Source organism: Protopterus annectens, chromosome 10.part0 (genome assembly GCF_019279795.1).
Source record: "Protopterus annectens isolate FY-2018-M chromosome 10.part0, PAN1.0, whole genome shotgun sequence".
Taxonomy (NCBI): Eukaryota; Metazoa; Chordata; order Ceratodontiformes; family Protopteridae; genus Protopterus; species Protopterus annectens.
The window spans coordinates 742100412-742112503 of record NC_056744.1 but is presented as its reverse complement, the minus strand read 5'-3'; the positions used below and the strand labels follow the sequence as shown (position 1 = coordinate 742112503).

General features: G+C 41.5%; 1 protein-coding gene across 1 annotated transcript in view; it reads right to left on the bottom strand.

Annotated features, from left to right (window-relative positions):
* The window catches only part of RAVER2 (ribonucleoprotein, PTB binding 2), a 2410893-nt gene that overhangs the window by 1142020 nt on the left and 1256781 nt on the right, over nt 1-12092 (bottom strand). The window lies entirely within an intron of this gene.

Genomic DNA, 12092 nt, shown 5'->3' with positions numbered 1-12092 from the left:
GATGACTGCAACAGTGAAACACGAAGAACATCTACTGTTCCCTGGGCCAAAAGTTTTTTTTTAGAGAGTCCTTCAGAATTACCCTGGATATGAGTGGAAATAGTGGAAATACATACAGGAACATTTCCAACCACGGGAATGAAAATTTGTCTTCCTTGTCTTCTTGCAATGAGTCCTGGAGCAAAAGTTGTTCAGTTTTCTGTCCCTAAAGGAGGTAAACAGATCTATTTCAGGTGTTCCCATGAATGGATCAACTCCTGGAAGTCCCCCTCATTCAATTTCTCTTCATGAGGGTCTGTCCTGGTCCTACTCAGCTCTTCTGCCACTATATTTTGCTTTGATGGAATGTAAGATACTTAGAGGATTAGGGAATGCTGTAGAGCTACCTCCCAAACAATCACAGCCAGCCTGCACAGAGGGTACAACCTGGTACCTTCTGCTTGCTTATGTATCACATCAAAGTGATGTTGTCTGCAATCACCTGAAGAAGTCCAGGGGTCAAAGATGATGAAGAGCTTTTAAGGCATGGATCACAGCCAACATCTCTTACATTTATGTGCTTTGGTGTATCTCAGGAGTTCCACAGCCTTGCACTTTTTCTCCCATGGAAACTGCTCGCTCCCCAAGCAAAATCTCAGGTATCTGTAGTTACAGACTTACTTGGGGTCTGAGCAGAAAAGTGGAGACCGGGATTAAGAGCCATTTGTAATCTTTGCCAGTGCAGTTCCTTTTTGACAAAGCCCAAAACTGGCATCTGAAATTTCAGAAGAGCTATTGAGTCCATATGTTCTTTACAAACCACTGAACATTTCTCTTGTGTAACCTGGTGAGAGGAATCATGAGAATGATAGAAGCCATGACATCTAGAATCCTGAGACATTCACTTGCAGAAGTCAAAGAATGACTGGAGAATCTCAGGAAAGTTTCCAGATAAAATTCCACCTTCTCCTGTGTCAGAATGGCCTTTTGCTGTGAAGTGTCTATCAGGCAACCCAGAAACGCAATCCAGTGTGATGGATTGAAGTAGGATGTGTGTGTACATTTATCTGGAAAGCCATGTTAAAGAGTTTTTCACACCTGGGAAAAGACTCTGCAAAGGTAAGTATGTCATCTAAATAAGGAAATATGTGAATGCCATGCCACTGGGGATGCACAAGCCAGTGCATTTCTTTGTGCCGGTCCCAAGCCCGGATAAACGGGAAGGGTTGCGTCAGGAAGGTCATCCGGTGTAAACTTTTGCCAAATCATACATGCAGACAAAAGTACACATATACATACTGGATCGGTCGAGGCCCAGGTTAACAACGACCGCCACCAGTACTGTTGGCAAACAGGGTGATGGCGAAAATTGGGTTACTGTTGGCTGAAGGAGGAGAAGAGGCGGAAGGCATGGCCGAAGGCAGGTAAAGGCTAGGACTGTGATAGTGAGGGTTGTAACTTTGAATGCTGGCAGTATGACTGATATAGGGAGAAAGCTAGTTGATATGACGGACCGAAGGAAGGTTGGTATATTGTGTGTGCAAGAGACCAGATGGAAGGGGAGCAAGTCTAAGTGTATCGGAGGCGAGTTCAAATTGTTTTATCATGGTGTGGATGGGAGGAGAAATGGCGCAGGCATTATCCTGAAGGAACAATATGCTAAGAGTGTTTTGGAGGTGAAAAGAGTGTCAGATAGAGTGATGTTTATGAAGCTGGAAATTGATAGTGTAATGATGAATGTTGTTAGTGCATATGCTCCACAAGTTGGGTGTGCGATGCATGAGAAAGAAAAATTTTGGAGTGAGTTGGATGAAGTGGTGATGACTGTACCCAAGGGTGAGAGACTGGTGATTGGAGCAGATTTCAATGGGCATGTTGGTGAAGGGAACAGAGGGGATGAGGAAGTGATGGGTAGGTATGGTGTTAAACAAAGGAATGCAGTAGGTCAGACGGTAGTGGATTTTGTGAAAAGGATGGACATGGCTGTGTTGAATACGTATTTTAACAAGAGGGAGGAGCATAGGGTGACATACAAGAGTGGAGGAAGATGCACACAGGTGGATTATATCTTATGTAGAAGGGCCAGTCTGAAGGAGATTGGAGACTGTAAAGTGGTGGCAGGGGAAAGTGTAGATAGGCAGCATAGGATGGTGGTTTGTAGGATGACATTGGTGATCAAGAAGAGGAGGATGAGTGTGAGGGCAGCACCAAGGATCAAATGGTGGAAATTGAAAAATGGTAATTGTGAGGTGATGTTCAGGGAAGAGTTAAGACAGGCACTGGGTGGCAGTGAAGAGTTACCGAACAGCTGGGTAACTACAGCAGAGCTAGTAAGAGAGATGGCTAGAAAGGTGCTTGGTGTGACATCTGGAAAGAGGAAGGAGGACAAGAAGACCTGGTGGTGGAATGAAGAAGTACAGGAGAGTATACAGAGAAAGAGGTTCGTGAAGAAGAAGTGGGATTGTCAGAGAGATGAAGAAAGTAGACAAGAGTACAAGGAGATGAGGTGCATGGCAAAGAGAGAGGTGGCGAAGGCTAAGGATAAGGAGTATGAAGAGTTGTACAAAAGGTTGGACACTAAAGAGGGAGAAAAGGACCTGTACCGATTGGCTAGACAGAGGGACCGAGCTAGTAAAGATGTGCAGCAGGTAAGGGTGATAAAGGATAATGAGGGAAACGTACTCACAAGCGAGGAGAGTTTGTTGAGCAGATGGAAAGAGTACTTTGAGGGGCTGATGAATGAAGAGAATGAGAGGGAGAGAAGGTTGGATGATGTGTGGATAGTGAATCATGAAGTGCAGTGGATTAGCAAGGAGGAGGTAAGGATAGCTATGAAGAGGATGAAGAACGGAAAGGCTGTTGGTCCAGATGACATACCTGTGGAAGCATGGAGGTGTTTAGGTGAAATGGCAGTGGAGTTTTTAACTAGATTGTTTAATGAAATCTTGGAAAGTGAGAGGATGCCTGAGGAATGGAGAAAAAGTGTTTTGGCACCGATTTTTAAGAATAAGGGTGATGTGCAAAGCTGTAGTAACTACATAGGGATTAAATTGATCAGTCACAGCATGAAGTTATGGGAAAGAGTAGTGGAAGCTAGGTTAAGAAAGGAGGTGATGATTAGTGATCAGCAGTATGGTTTCATGTCAGGAAAGAGCACTACAAATGCGATGTTTGCTTTGAGAGTGTTGATGGAGAAGTACAGAGAATGTCAGAAGGAGTTGCATTGTGTCTTTGTGGATTTAGAGAAAGCATATGACAGGGTGTCTAGAGAGGAGTTGTGGTATTGTATGAGGAAGTCGGGAGTGTCAGAGAAGTATGTAAGAGTGGTACAGGATATGTACGAGGGTAATATGACAGTGGTGAGGTCTGCGGTGGGAGTGATGGATGCGTTTAAGGTGGAGGTGGGATTACATCAAAGTTCAGCTCTGAGCCCTTTCTTATTTGTAATGGTGATGGACAGGTTGACAGACGAGATCAGACAGGAGTCCCCGTGGACTATGATGTTTGCAGATGACATTGTGATGTGTAGTGAGAGTAGGGAACAGGTGGAGGAGACCCTAGAGAGGTAGAGATATGCTCTAGAGAGAAGAGGAAAGAAGGTCAGCAGGACTAAGACAGAATATATGTGTGTGAATGAGAGGGAGGATAGAGGAATGGTGAGGATGCAGGGAGTAGAGATGGCGAAGGTGGATGAGTTTAAATACTTGGGATCAACAGTTCAGAGTAATGGTGAGTGTGGAAGAGAGGTGAAGAAGAGAGTACAGGCAGGATGGACTGGGTGGAGAAGAGTGTCAGGAGTGATTTGTGACAGACGAGTACCAGTAAGAGCAAAGGGGGAGGTCTACAAGAGGGTAGTGAGACCAGCTATGTTATATGGGTTGGAGACAGTGGCACTGACAAAAAGGCAGGAGTCAGAGCTTGACGTTACAGAATTGAAGATGTTAAGATTTGCACTGGGTGTGAAGAGGATGGACAGGATTAGGAATAAGTATATTAGAGGTTCAGCCCAGGTTGGAAGGTTTGGAGACAAAGCCAGAGAGGCAAGATTACATTGGTTTGGACATGTGCTGATGAGGGATGCAGAGTATATTGGGAAAAAGATGCTAAGGATGAAGCTGCTAGGCAACAGGAAAAGAGGAAGGCCTAAGATAAGGTTTATGGATGTGGTGAGAGAGGACATGCAGGTGGTTGGTGTGACAGAGCAAGATGCAGAGGACAGGAAGAAATGGAAACAGTTGATCTGCTGTGGCGACTCCTGATGGGAGCAGCCGAAAGAAGAAGTGAATGCCATGCAGTCTTCAATGAGCTATGACTGGAGCTTGAGGGACATCATGCTCAAGGCCCAAACAAGTTATACAATAGGAATGGAAATCACGGTGCGGAATCTGTTTTCCACAGGCAAGACAGTTATGAACTTTATCTGACATTCTTTAAAGCAAGAAAAGAGGATCCCCAACGGGGTACTTATCTGAAGGCATCTTCAGCTTGGTAGCCGGAAAGCAAAACAAAGGTAAACGGCCAACTGGCACTAGTGTGAATTGCATCTGCTTTGGGCTCCGCGGCAAGAAAGACTGAGGAAATGGTGTTGGCTGCCTCCCTTTATACCTTACGTTCTGACATCAGTTTTACAGCCAACGGCAGCCGACGTTATATACCAAGGACTCTGGTATTTGGGCTGACTGAGGGCTACTGGGAGCCTATGATTCCTAGGGTGAATAAATGAAGCACCTGAAAAAAATTCTGCTTGATGTGGAGGATGGGGAGGAGTTCCCTTGAGAGGAGTTATTTGTATCAGGTGACAACTGTTACCCTCTTTAACCACTATTAACACCTAAGAGTCTGAAACAATCTGTTGCCAAAGAGGAATGAAAAGAGACTGTTTCTGGGACAGATTTAGAGAAATGGGAGCAAGAGGGGTGGGGACAGGGGATAAAATGCTGGCATAGTCATTGTGAAGCATTAGACTGTCTGTTTTTTGAAAAAAACATCCTTGCATCTTCTTGTTCCCTTTCTGGCATCCCTTTTTTTCTCCCAGTTTGCCTTCAGGTGGCAAGGATTGCTTATTTTGTTTTTTAAACGGAAAAGATGATTTTGAAGATTTGTAAATGGGAGCTTGAAAAATCTTAGGCACTCCCGGAACTAACTTCCCTTTGTCATCAAATTGTTTCAGGATCTGAGTAGCAGAAGGACCAAACAAAACCTCCTTTATCTAAAGGGGAGTTCCAAATCTCAGACTATGCTTCTTCAGCAAACTTTTGCCTACATACTCAGGCATATTGCCTCAAAACTGTAGTAGCAGTAGTGGCCTAAACACAGTATTTGCATGAACATACACACTCCTCAATGCATATGTAGATACTCGTGAAAGATTAGAAACATTAGAATTCAGAAAGGAGCTAACCTTAGAAGGAAATGAGGCAGAGTATTTCTTCAAACTGAACAAAACAGAACATACTTCCCCATATGTGCTTGGTAGTTCAGTAGTATATCAACTAAAGTGGAAAAAGAAAAAATTATGTTACCAGATATGTCCAATACTTTTCCTTCCATGCCCACAGTGGAGGGGTTGGTATTACTTGATAGTATATTCTCACTGGCCAAGAAGTAGATATTGCAGCTGGATCTGATCTAAGATGAGAAAACAAAAATAAAATGACAGTTTGAGGTACTTTATACCATCTTTCTACCTTTTGGGGAACTTAAGGTTGAGAGTCCAGATTATTACAGACAGCATTAAACACATCTTCCAAGGCTGGCAAGAATGAGATATATCTACTTGTAACATATTCTATCATAATATTTCCTCAGTTCAAGGGGAACATCCATTTGTTCCCACAAAAATACCTCATTCATTCTGGAAATAGTCTGAGAAAAAGAAAATTCCTTTAAAGAACATGGAGAGGACCAAGTTTCCACAGAATCAATGTTATGAACTTGGGAATCTACAGGAGAAAAGGCCCTATATATCTGTCTATGTCAGAATCCAGTGACAGATTTTCCTCAGGAGTTTCTTTAGTGATACTGCCCTCAGGTAAGAACTTCTGGGAACCAGGATTAATAGCCTGTAATGATTGCTTGGTTAGGGTTAGAAAATCATCTTTTCTAACAGAGACCATATCTTCAGATGTACAATATCTTGCATTCTGCTTTTTCTTTGCAGGTAACACCCTGACAGAAGACTGACTCAGATATGGCAGCTCAGCCCTCTCAAGAGATCTCTTCCTCTTGGTTACCTCAAGAAATATCTCCTGGAGTGTGTCCAAGTCTCAGAGAAGGTAGTTCTCCTACGCCTTCGTCAGACAAAGGAACAACCAAAGAGGATGTGTTTGACCCCTGATCCATGGTGGCTGAAAGGACTATACTATTAGAATCCAGAAAAGCAAGTGAGTGGTCTGAGGAACAACAGATGGCCACGACAGGTTCACACACCAATGGCTGAGGCACTGACTGAGCCTGCTGTGATGGCAAGTACATTTTTATTATGTTGCTTCTTTTTAGGTAAAGTGTGACAACATCCATCAGAACCAGAGTAAGTATCCATGCTACAGCCAAGGAAAGGTTCTGAAAGCTGGTAAGAAATGCTGGAATGAGCCAGTTGGAAGGTAAGCCATCAAGCAGGTGTACACTTCCCCAAACAGCCCACTTTTTAGTAAATGTATAAGCTCACAACTACAAATCCTGTCAGAAATGAAGCAATAATGCTCAATGCACTCTGAAAGAACAAAATAACAGGTAAGTTGTCACGAAGTATACACAAGTACTATAACAAAAAAAAAACATCAACTTTCTACTCATTTAAAGCACTTCCCAGTCCATAAATTCACACGCAAACATTAAAAGTTTAAAAGTGCAACAAAGCAGTACATGTTTACCACATAAATAGCCCCTAAATGAAAAAAAATCTCTTATCTAAGAATAAGACTCCCTGACATGAAACTTCTGACATTGTAAAAAATACTGGGCTTATTAAAGAGAAAATACTGATTTTAGTCACAAAATAAAACAGAAATATTTTATTAAAAGGACAATTTCTGTGTAGAAGGGTTCCTTAGAGTGGACTTGCTTGCCAGAAATTAAGCTTCCAGGCCAATTGATGCTCCTGTATAATGTCAGAGATGCTTCCTCTTGAGGTGACAAGAAAACACTGAAGATTGCTTCACTCTGACTGCAGAGTGAAGGTGTGTGAGTGAACCAGAGCTTTGAGAAACTAGCTGATTGTTGCATCCCGGGCAGGATACAATCCATATAGACAAAAGGCTACTGCAGCAGTTATAATGGTCAACATCTATACATTCTTCGATTTCAGAAATGGAATATTCACTGGAGGAATGGATGAAAACCACTGGCCACAAGACGCATAGCATCATGACAGTAAGTCATAGCCCTACATCTGTCACTTTATAACAATAAATAAACACTAGTTTTGTTTGGTTTCTGCAAGCTAGCATTACCAAAAGGCCAAAGGTAAGACAAATTATCATGGATGAGGGTACAAACAACTGAACTTGTTAGATGACACTGCATGTAACTAAAAGGAGATGGAAACCTGTCACACCATATTAAATAAATAAGAAGAACCATTACAGATCAATTTCCTTCTGCAATCATAATGTGACTACTTTTCCTATTTCAAGATTTTTGACAGGTTTATGTTCTTTTTGACTTCTACTTAACTGACATTCAGATGCAACTCATCCATCCATGCAAGACAAAGATGTCTAGCAAAGAGGACTGGCTCTTAAGAGCATGTCTTACGGCAAAATCTCACTGTAACTCTCTACTTCTGCCAAACTGCAGTTATAAAATGTTATATACCTTTTATATAAGATAAGATAATATTAACACAGGAATTTACCTCTTACCGCTGAGGGCACAAAATGATGGACTAAACTAAGAATTTTAAATTTATCTAATAATTATGTAAAATAATAATCAGCTGGAAACCAGTCATTTACTGTACTAGATTAGGCTCATTCTTCTTGGAACAATATCAAAATCTATTTGTAAAACAACTAAATGCAAAATCAGTACTCTTTAGTAAAGAGTGCCTTTATTATAACAATTTTGCCAGCAATCCAGTGATTTAGATGTTTGAAACACTAATCAGGTGCTAAGTAACTTATAAACTAAAAATGTTACTTTTACCTAAAACTCACTATATCTTGCTAACTGTATTGCTGCCATATAATCTGGCATGGTTTACATGCAGTGTTTAATGTATACATGCAGAATACATGCACATGTACATGCACACACCCACACACACACACACACACACACACACACATACACGTTCACATTTATACAGATATCTAGATCTACATACATAAGGACACACACAAGTGCGTATAGACACTGCACTCAAAAGTAACTAAAATACACTTTTAATTCAGCTCACAAGTTGCTTTAACCAAGACTGCAAAGCATATATTGAAAAAATATAGTCTCTCCGGTGAAAATGCTGATACAGTAAACTTTCAGTTAACCGGAATGCAAGCAACCAGCATTCTCAAGCAACCAGCACAAAAAAAAAAAAATCAAAGAAATATAGTATAATTTTCATATGTTGCACATTCTGTCCCCCCCCCCCCCCCGCAGAAACACACCTTACATTTTTAGAGTTTTAAGAGTTTTAAAAAGGAAGCTAGGAATAAATTCCCTCTCTCCCCAACCTGAGAACAAGTCAAGCCAAATAGTATAGGGTACAGTACTGGTCAGGCCTATTTTAATAGTAACTCTCAAGCAACCAGAAACTACAGTTATCCGGCATCTACCAGTCCCCATGGGTGCTGGTTAACTGAGAGTTTACTTATACTTAGATGTCTCCACAATTCAAGTAGAAAGTCTAAATACAAAGCTAATTTAATTTTTGCTTCCAATCCCCCATGTATCCTTTTAACTTATTATTGTATCAGGGAATGCAAACAACTGTACTATGTCTTGACTGACATCAGTGTTGCAGTATTTCAAACAAACTGGTAATTCACAGAGCTTAAGGGAACAGAAGGGTGAATAGCTGAGAACTGTGAAAACTATCCGAGTGGCCAGAAAGAACTGACCTGGCAAAGGTTGCCATAGAGCTGGAAAAGGCATCTGCTCTACACTGTTTAGTGAAAGTGTTCACAGAAGATCAAGTAGCACCTTTCAGGATGGTTCTGGGATTTACTCCTTGGTAGAAATATCCAGAAGAGGCTACTGCTCTACTAGAGTGAGCCCTTGGGAAAGAGAGCAAGGCTTGCTATGGTGAGTGTAGTAAAAGGAAATTAACTTAGAAATCCAGCTTGTAATAGTTTGTTTGGATACTGGCTGGCCTAGCTTAGAGTCCATGAAAGAGACAAATACTTGGTTTGAATTACAAATAGATTTAGTCTAATCTAAATAGAATCTTGAGTTGGCTGTGCACATCTAGGGAATGAAGAAGTCTTTCACCCCTGTTCCCTGGTATGGGAAAGAAAGTAGGCAGACTGATGGTCTGGTTGAGGGACATCACACTGACCTATCTGTGAAGGGATTCCTCTAAGATCTGGGGTCCTTTTCATTTTCTTTCTGGAAGTCTTTTTCTGGGTTCCTTCTTGTATTTTTGAAAAGTCCTACACTCTCTTCTAACAAAGGAGGTTGGCTTGGAAGGGTAATTCCTTTAGTATCTAGGCACAGAGGTAAGAAGCATTTATCTACAGTCCTTCATAGTTTCACCTTCCTCCTGCAAAGTTTTGAGTAACCTAGCTGCCTGTTGTCCAAACAAAAGGTCCCTGTTGGGGGAGGTCCAGGAGCTTAGCCTTGAAATCTTCTGGCAGGGGCTGGTTACACTGCCAGGTGTGTCTCCTAATGACTGAACCAGTAGCAGCTGCTCTGGAAGAGGCCCCAATAGCATCATTGCTATATTTTATGCTAAGCCTGACCACTTGAGTGGCCTGTTTTACCAAGGGCAAAATCAGTTGCTTGGAGTCTATGCTGGACATGTCAGCCACAATCTTGTTCAGATTGTGAAGGATAGATAAAAGATATTTGATCATTTGGGTATGAGAGTTAATGGCCCTGATGGCCGGTATATAAGGAATATACACCTTTTTTCCCTACCTGTCCATAACCCTACTGCTCTTGAATGAGGGTAGGGCTTTAGCATTTGGCAGTAACATAGATGGGTTGTCTGAAGGTAAGAAAACAGCTGAAGGATTAGGTACAGGATTCTAAAAAGACTCTGGAACTTTGTAGAATGTTCCTGGCCTTTTGGGAGTAGTGAGCTAAGAATCTGGGGCTGTGAACATTGATATCAAAGCATCCAGAAAGACCCCCAAGATTGGACGGATAGGGGAAGGGGCAGGGGTGCCCACCACTAAAAAGCTGTAGTATATCTTTTAGATATTAGAGATTTGCTTAGACTGACACTCAAAAGATGTTTCATAATATTTACAGTGGTGTCTCTTGAAGGATGCCGCTTCCACAGGGGAATCAGGAGAAAGGGAATCCTCATCATCTGAGGGCACCTGACTAGGAGAGTGAATCAGAAAGGAGTAAACTAAGGAATGGTCCTCAGAATCTGAGCCCCCTCCTTTGTAGAATATTCCACAGTAATCTTCTGTGGAGTGGGTAGAGGATCTGAAAAGGAAGGAGGTTTAAGAGCCATAGTGGCCTTGAACAGGCCCTGAGAAATGTCCATCCATGCCTGCTTCCTAGAAGGAGGAGGAGAGACACCATGCTTGGTTTTCTGGGACTTTTTCTTAGCGGTGATGACCACCTGAACCAAGCACAGAGGCTCCAGGAATTTCTTCCCATACTAGAATCTGAGGAACTCCCCCCTGTCCCCTCTGAAATAATGATACTTGGTCCCCCCTTCTCCATTGTAGGAGTAGACAATCAAGACATGCAGTCCTTGGATGTGATATCAGCCTTCATCATAGTCATGGCTGAGGGCATCTGAGGTAGAATTGGATGTACGTAGGTTTTGTAACCAGAGGAGCTATGTCAGAATCAGACTGGGCAGACTGATCAATGAACCTAGATGTCTTGAGTTTTTTTTTGGGAGTGGACATTTTGCCAGATGTGGAAGGATATACCATCTTAGACTAGGCCAACCATTTCAGACATTGGGTCTCTAAAAATGTATTCAAGGATGAAAAATGGGATCACAGTTTCTTGGGAATGAAGGACTGGCAAATGGAACAGGATCTGTAATTGTGTTCAGTGCTCAAGCAAAATAGGGACTGAGACTAGAGGTCTTTGTAGGGTATCTGCCTACCACAGTCACACTTTCTATTCCTACCTGACAGCTAACAAAATCACAGAAAACAGTATAAACAGAAAGGAAGGTTCCCCAATGAGACACTTTGGAATCTGAGAAGGTTTATGGTACTAACAACCACATGAAGATCAGACTAATGGGTGCAAGTCCTGCATTTGCACTGGTGGTGAGATAGTCTGAAGATTTTTGCTAACACGTTGTATTATGTATGAGCGGACAAATGATTCGCTGTGGCGACCCCTAACCGGGAAAAAGCTGAAAGAAGAAGATGCTCACAAGCTGAGATCATACATCAGATGCATGTTTCTGGGAAGATTTAGTCTTTGGTATCCTGGACGGATGTCAGCATTGAAAATCCATTTGTTTGGAATAGTACAACAGTCATTTCAGTCAGGACATCTACAATTCTATAAATTTATAATTATTCCACACTTAACCAAATGATGAACACTAAATCTTTCTAGTTATACTATATACATAATGTGCCAGAAAATAATAATTCAGTATCAAGTATCATTCTAAATATTTTAATTAAAATTTCATAGAGTGTTAGCTTTCTTTATATCTAATAATGATGTTAGTTTTACCAAAACTTACAATTCACAAATTTCCCTTTGACTTTTAGACATACTCTGCTGAACACTTTTCATGCACATTATTAACTGCATTAATACTTTCAATACATTTAAGTGGAATTAAAATTTTCCATTCCATTTTTTGTAGCATTTCTTGCTATTGCTAGCTACCAAACAACAAATAAAACAAAACTGACACCTGGCCACACATACCAAAGGAGGAGGAGCATTAACTAGCACTAAATGCCTACTTAAAAAGAATCTGTCGAGCCATAACACCTGAACAAATTTCTGAAAAT